Genomic DNA, 7,966 nt, shown 5'->3' with positions numbered 1-7,966 from the left:
GGCTCTCTAAAGAGCGCCAAACATGCAGGGAGGGGACCCGAGTTCCCGCCCGAGCAACCCGGAAATACTCGGCGAGCGCCGAGCATCTCGAGCAGTGAGATGCTCAGGCGAGCACCGAGCAGTAGCGAGCATGCTCGCTCATCACTAGTAGAGTCTCATCATCACCTTTCAGTGCATATATTAGCAAGTCTTTGTGAGCAGCAGAGGGCAGTAGTTGAATACCAGCTACAACATTATTTTGATATTCCGCTCAGCCTCCGCACATAACAAACGAGTGGCCATGGATGCCTGACATCTGTGTTGTTATACAAAAATTCAAGAAGTCAACCAAGATGGTGAGCGGCGATTACGACAATCAGTGTGACAATCTCGCTTCAGTGTCTACTCAAATGCTCGCTGCTCACAATTAAAGAGGAAGATTTTCATGCAGACCAGGTGGCGATGGAGGAATAAAGTAGACAGGGTGATTTTTTTCAGCCCTGCCTCATCTCATCCTCAAAAAGTGAATTGGGCGATAATGTGGAGGCGGAGGAACACTGTTCAGCATGGATGGCCTGAAGAGGAGAAGCATGAGGAGGAGAAGGAGGAGGAGATGAAGAATCGTCCTCCTGGTGGGGACCGGGAAGTAATGCCTGTTGGGAGTCTGACACACATGGCAGGCTTTAGGTCCTGCTGCCTTTCACGTGACCCTCACATTATATGCATTTTGGCCACAGCTGATTACTGGTTATTTACCATTTTTGACCCACACTACAAGGAGAACTCTCCATCTCTCCTTCCTACGGCGGAGAGGGCTACTAGAATGGTGCAATAACAGATGATCTTAGCTGGAAAGTTTGTAAAAGAAATCCCATCTACCAATGCTGGCGGCAGAGGTCATAGTTCCGAATCCTTGGGTAATCAAGGAGGAGACACGTGGGAGACACACAACAGGTCCAACAGAGGCAGGGGAGAGATATCAGGTCTGAGACAGTTTCACTAGATCCTCCCAGTGCCCAGGCACTGATGTGCGCAGTACTTGGACAAGGAGGGAAAGGTTTTGGAAGATGGTGAAGAAGTACCTAGCCAACCGTACCAGCGTCCTCCGTGATTCCTCTGTGCTGTACAACTATTGGATGTCCAAGCTGGATATATGGCATGAACTGGCCCTTTATGCCTTGGAGGTGCTGGTAAGCCCACTAGCATTTTGTCAGAGCGGGTTTTTAGTGCCGCCTGGGTCATGATAACTGATAGGCACATATCTGCCTGTCAACTGAAAACGCTGACTGGTTGACTCTAATCAAAATGAACATTGAATGAATTGGCACTGACTTCTCAACCCCACCAGATGACAGCAGCGGGACGTATAGCCAAATAAAATCTTCTCACCTAAAAAGGGTATACTGTTCTTGTTTTGCAATTTTTAGTGTCCTCCTCCTCCATCATATCTACAGGGTCACGATCCAACTCTCGCTCCTAATTTTTCAAGGGTGTGTATGATGCCCTATTGTATAATTTCCAAATGCCTACCTGTAAAATCATCATGTATATACATATATATATACAGTACAGACCAAAAGTTTGGACACACCTTCTCATTTAAAGATTTTTCTGTATTTTCATAACTATGAAAATTGTACATTCACACTGAAGGCATCAAAACTATGAATTAACACATGTGGAATTATACACTTAACAAAAAAGTGTGAAACAACTGAAAATATATCTTATATTCTAGGTTCTTTAAAGTAGCCACCTTTTGCTTTGATGACTGCTTTGCACACTCTTGGCATTCTCTTGATGAGCTTCAAGAGGTAGTCACCGGAAATGGTTTTCACTTCACAGATGTCCCCTGTCAGGTTTAATAAGTGGGATTTCTTGCCTTATAAATGGGGTTGGGACCATCAGTTGTGTTGTGCAGAAGTCTGGTGGATACACAGCTGATAGTCCTACTGAATAGACTGTTAGAATTTGTATTATGGCAAGAAAAAAGCAGCTAAGTAAAGAAAAACGAGTGGCCATCATTACTTTAAGAAATGAAGGTCAGTCAGTGCGAAAAATTGAGAAAACTTTGAAAGTGTCCCCAAGTGCAGTTGCAAAAACCATCAAGCGCTACAAAGAAACTGGCTCACATGAGGACCAACCCAGGAAAGGAAGACCAAGAGTCACCTCTGCTTCTGAGGATAAGTTTAGCCGAGTCACCAGCCTCAGAAATCGCAGGTTAACAGCAGCTCAGGTTAGAGACCAGGTCAATGCCACACAGAGTTCTAGCAGCAGACACATCTCTACAACAACTGTTAAGAGGAGACTTTGTGCAGCAGGCCTTCATGGTATAATAGCTGCTAGGAAACCACTGCTATGGAGAGACAACAAGCAGAAGAGACTTGTTTTGGTTAAAGAACACAAGGAATGGACATTAGACCAGTGGAAATCTGTGCTTTGGTCTGATGAGTCCAAATTTGAGATCTTCGGTTCGAACCACCGTGTCTTTGTGCGACGCAGAAAAGGTGAACGGATGGACTCTACATGCCTGGTTCCCACCGTGAAGCATGGAGGAGGAGGTGTGATGGTGTGGGGGTGCTTTGCTGGTGACACTGTTGGGGATTTATTCAAAATTGAAGGCATACTGAGCCAGCATGGCTACCACAGCATCTTGCAGCGGCATGCTATTCCATCCGGTTTGCGCTTAGTTGGACCATCATTTATTTTTAAACAGGACAATGACCCCAAACACACTTCCAGGCTGTGTAAGGGCTATTTGACCAAGGAGGAGAGTGATGGGGTGCTACGCCAGATGACCTGGCCTCCACAGTCACCAGACCTGAACCCAATCGAGATGGTTTGGGGTGAGCTGGACCGCAGAGTGAAGGCAAAAGGGCCAACAAGTGCTAAGCATCTCTGGGAACTCCTTCAAGATTGTTGGAAGACCATTTCCGGTGACTACCTCTTGAAGCTCATCAAGAGAATGCCAAGATTGTGCAAAGCAGTCATCAAAGCAAAAGGTGGCTACTTTGAAGAAACTAGAATATAAGACATATTTTCAGTTGTGTCACACTTTTTTGTTAAGTATATAATTCCACCTGTGTTAATTCATAGTTTTGATGCCTTCAGTGTGAATGTACAATTTTCATAGTCATGAAAATACAGAAAAATCTTTAAATGAGAAGGTGTGTCCAAACTTTTGATCTGTACTGTACATATAAATATACTGCTCAAAAAAATAAAGGGAACACTCAAAACACACATCCTAGATCTGAATGAATGAAATATGCTGACAACAAAAATCACACAAAAATCATCAATGGAAATCAAATTTATTAACCAATGGAGGCCTGGATTTGGAGTCACCCCCAAAATTAAAGCGGAAAAACACACTACAGGCTGATCCAACTTTGATGTTATGTCCTTAAAACAAGTCAAAATGAGGCTCAGTATTGTGTGTGGCGTCCACGTGCCTGTATGACCTCCCTACAATGCCTGGGCATGCACTCTGGATGAGGTTGCGGATGGTCTCCTGTGGGATCTCCTCCCAGACCTGGACTATAGCATCCGCCAGCTCCTGGACAGTCTGTGGTGCAGCGTGACGTTGGTGGATGGAGCGAGACATGATGTCCCAGATGTACTCAATCGGATTCAGGTCTGGGGAACGGTCGGGCCAGTCCATAGCTTCAACGCCTTCATCTTGCAGGAACTGCTGACACACTCCAGCCACATGAGGTCTGGCATTGTCCTGCATTAGGAGGAACCCAGGGCCAACCGCACCAGCAGATGGTCTCACAAGGGGTCTGAGGATCTCATCTCGGTACCTAATGGCAGTCAGGCTACCTCTGGCGAGCACATGGAGGGCTGTGTGGCCCTCCAAAGAAATGCCACCGCACACCATTACTGACCCACTGCCAAACCGGTCATGCTGAAGGATGTTGCAGGCAGCAGATCGCTCTGCACGGCGTCGCCAGACACTGTCACGTCTGTCACATGTGCTCAGTGTGAACCTGCTTTAATTTGTGAAGAGCACAGGGCGCCGGTGCCGACTTTGCCAAGCCTGGTGTTCTGTGGCAAATGCCAAGCGTCCTACACGGTGTTGGGCTGTGAGCACAACCCCCATCTGTGGTCATCGGGCCCTCATTGAGTGGGTTTCTAACCATTTGTGCAGACACATGCACATTTGTGGCCAGCTGGAGGTCATTTTGCAGGGCTCTGGCTGTGTTCCTCCTTGTACAAAGGCGGAGGTAGCAGCCCTGCTGCTGGGCTGTTGCCCTCCTACGGCCCCCTCCACGTCTCCTGGTGTACAGGCCTGTCTCCTGGTAGCGCCTCCAGCCTCTGGACACTATGCTGACAGACACAGCAAACCTTCTTGCCTTTTGCATTGATGTGCCATCCTGGATGAGCTGCACTACCTGGGCAACTTCTGTGGGTTGTAGAGTCCGTGTCTCATGCTACCACGAGTGTGAAAGCACAACCAACATTCAAAAGTGACCAAAACATCAGCCAGAAAGCATTGGTACTGAGATGTGGTCTGTGGTTCCCACCTGCAGAACCAATCCTTTATTGAGTGTATCTTGATAATTGCCAATAATTTCCATCTATTGTCTACTCCATTTGCACAACAGCATGTGAAATTGATTGTCAATCAGTGTTGCTTCCTAAGTGGACAGTTTGATTTCACAGAAGTTTGATTTACTTGGAGCTAAATAATAGAATAAAAGTGTTCCCTTTATTTTTTGAGCAGTGCAATACACACATACACATATACAGTTAAATATGTGAATGAGAGGTCCTTCGTGCACCAATTCTTCCCCCTTAACATCCTCTGCACCTCCCCTTCTGTTGAAAGACTTCTCACTTCGGAGCACTGCTTGAACTGAATCCCTGACCTTGCATGTCTACACTGACACTGCAGGAGCTGAGAGCACACACAGTGTCAATGAAGGTGTGCTCTGATCTCTCGCTCGTTTGCTGCAGCCCCTCAATGTGCAAAGCAGCATACAGCAGGCGCCCGATGGAGGAAATAGGGATGAGAGCATGCTCACACCGACACCATGTGTGCTCTCGGCTCCTGCAGTTTCAGTGCCAGCATGCTCTACTGCAGACCTGGGCAAAGTGCGGCCCGCGGAGCACATCCGGCCCCCTGGCTGTTTCTGTCCGGCCCACAGACAGAGGCAGCCGTGGGCTGAAACCAGGGGCTCATGAGCCGCACCGCACCCTCCCCCGCCTGTCTGCCCACTGTCGCCGCTATGTGCATCCTCAGGATGCAGACAGCAGTGACTGCATTGGTGGAAGATAGCACCGCCAGCTCCTTCTTCCACCAATCAGCGCGTGAGACAGCTGACGCAATGACATTTCATAGTAAGCTGTGCACTGGGCACCGGAGACAGAAGAGGCACTGCGCCGAGTATGAGTTTGTTTTTTTCATGTGTATGGGATGTTTGGTTGGACATGAGGATGCTCTGGGGCTCTCCTGCTGATCACGGGGAGGCTGTGGGGCTCTCCTGCTGATCACGGGGAGGCTGTGGGGCTCTCCTGCTGATCACGGGGAGGCTGTGGGGCTCTCCTGCTGATCACGGGGAGGCCGTGGGGCTCTCCTTGCTCAATATTAACATATTAATTGCAGAGTTAATTTTAGTCTATTGGTTCGGCCCTCCACAACAGTCATGGTCTCTCATGTGGCCCCTCTGGAAAATGAATTGACAGTAGACCAGGGGTGGGCATCATCGGCTGTCTATGTGATCCTATGTGCAGCTAGTGGGTGCAGCAGAAAGGAGAGAGATATTAGAGCAAGTGCGCACCTAACACTGTGTGCTCTCGACTCCTGTAGCAGATGTGCAGGATGGGGAGTCAACTCAAGCAGTGCTCCAGTGAGTTCGGCCAATCAACATACGGGGAGGCGCACAGCATGCTAATTGATTGGGCAGAACAGTGTACTGATCTTTTAGCAATGCCAAAGGTGCACGGAGAACCTCTCATTTACATATGAAATGCATTTTTTATAACATAAAAGTAGTGAAATTTGTACTTCAGGTATAATTTTTATAGAAGCATAGTTCCCTATCTGAATGTATAATTGGTTTAAAGGGGTATTCCCATCTCCAAGATCCTATCCCTATATGTAGTATGTGTAATAATATTATTATTAGCAAATACCTTAGACATTATACTACACATGTAGTATAGTTCTTTTGATTCGCTATGTCGCTTACCCCATGTGCAGAGCATTGCAGTAGCTTGGGTATCTATGGTTACGACCACTCATAGTGACTGCTAGTGGTCATAACCATGGATAACTAAGCACTGCAATGCACATGGGGTAAGAGACATAGCTAATTAAAAGAACTATACTACATTTCTAATTGGAGGTATTGCTATTATTACACCTACTACATTTTTGGATAGGATCTTGGAGAAGGGAATACCTTTTTCATTTGAGTTTTGGGAGGACACACTCCCTTTAAGAACAGTAAAAAAAAAAAACAGACAATATTCAGATAACCGGATGGCATCAAGAGTGATGTTCGTTTTTTCACAGATCCATTCATTTAGATGGGAGCATTTGAAAAAAGCACACAAAAATCCAACAGACATGTGAACATGCCTATGGACTATAATACAGTGCATTGTGAAAGTATTTGGCCCCCTTGAACTTTTCTACCTTTTGCCACATTTCTGGCTTCAAACATAAAGATATAAAATTCTAATTTTTTGGGGAAGAATCAACAACAAGTGGGACACAATCGTGAAGTGGAGCGAAATTTATTGGATATTTTAAACTTTAACAAATTCAAAACTGAAAAGTGTGGCGTGCAATATTATTCGGCCCCTTTACTTTCAGTGCAGCAAACTCACTCCAGAAGTTCAGTGAGGATCTCTGAATGATCCAATGTTGTCCTAAATGACTGGTAATGATAAATATAATCCACCTGTGTGTATTCAAGTCTCCATATAAATGCACCTGCTCTGTGATAGTCTTAGGGTTCTGTTTCAAGTGCAGAGAGCATCATGAAGACCAAGGAACACACCAGGCAGGAAAGAGATACTGTTGTGGTGAAGTTTAAAGCCAGATTTGGATACAAAAAGATTTCCCAAGTTTTAAACATCTCAAGGAGCACTGTGCAGGCGATCATATTGAAATGGAAGGAGTATCAGACCACTGCAAATCTACCAAGACCGGGCCGTCCCTCTAAACTTTCATCTCGAACAAGGAGAAGACTGATCAGAGATGCAACCAAAAGGCCCATGATCACTCTGGATGAACTGCAGAGATCTACAGCTGAGGTGGGAGAGTCTGTCCATAGAACAACAATCAGTCGTACATCGCACAAATCTGGCCTTTATGGAAGAGTGGCAAGAAGAAAGCCATTTCTCAAAGATACCCATAAAAAGTCTCGTTTGAAGTTTGCCACAAGCCACCTGGGTGACACACCAGACATGTGGAATAAGGTACTCTGGTCAGATGAAATCAAAATCGAACCTTTTGGCCACAATGCAAAACGATATGTTTGGCGTAAAAGCAACACAGCTCATCACCCCCAAAACACCATCCCCACTGTCAAACATGGTGGTGGCAGCATAATGGTTTGGGCCTGCTTTTCTTCAGCAGGGACAGGGAAGATGGTTAAAATTGATGGAAAGATGGACGGAGCCAAATACAGGACCATTCTGGAAGAAAACCTGTTGGAGTCTGCAAAAGACCTGAGACTGGGACGGAGATTTATCTTCCAACAAGACAATGATCCCAAACATAAAGCAAAATCTACAATGGAATGGTTCAAAAATAAACATACCCAGGCGTTAGAATGGCCAAGTCAAAGTCCAGACCTGAATCCAATCGAGAATCTGTGGAAAGAGCTGAAAACTGCTGTTCACAAACGCCCTCCATCCAACCTCAATGAGCTTGAGCTGTTTTGCAAGGAAGAATGGGCAAGAATTTCAGCCTCTCAATGTGCAAAACTGATAGAGACATACCCCAAGCGACTTGCAGCTGTAATCGCAG

The sequence above is a fragment of the Phyllobates terribilis genome, unplaced genomic scaffold (assembly GCF_046119375.1).
Source record: "Phyllobates terribilis strain yellow unplaced genomic scaffold, ASM4611937v1 Scaffold_3__8_contigs__length_932513732, whole genome shotgun sequence".
Lineage (NCBI taxonomy): Eukaryota > Metazoa > Chordata > Amphibia > Anura > Dendrobatidae > Phyllobates > Phyllobates terribilis.
This window is presented reverse-complemented; position numbering follows the sequence as displayed.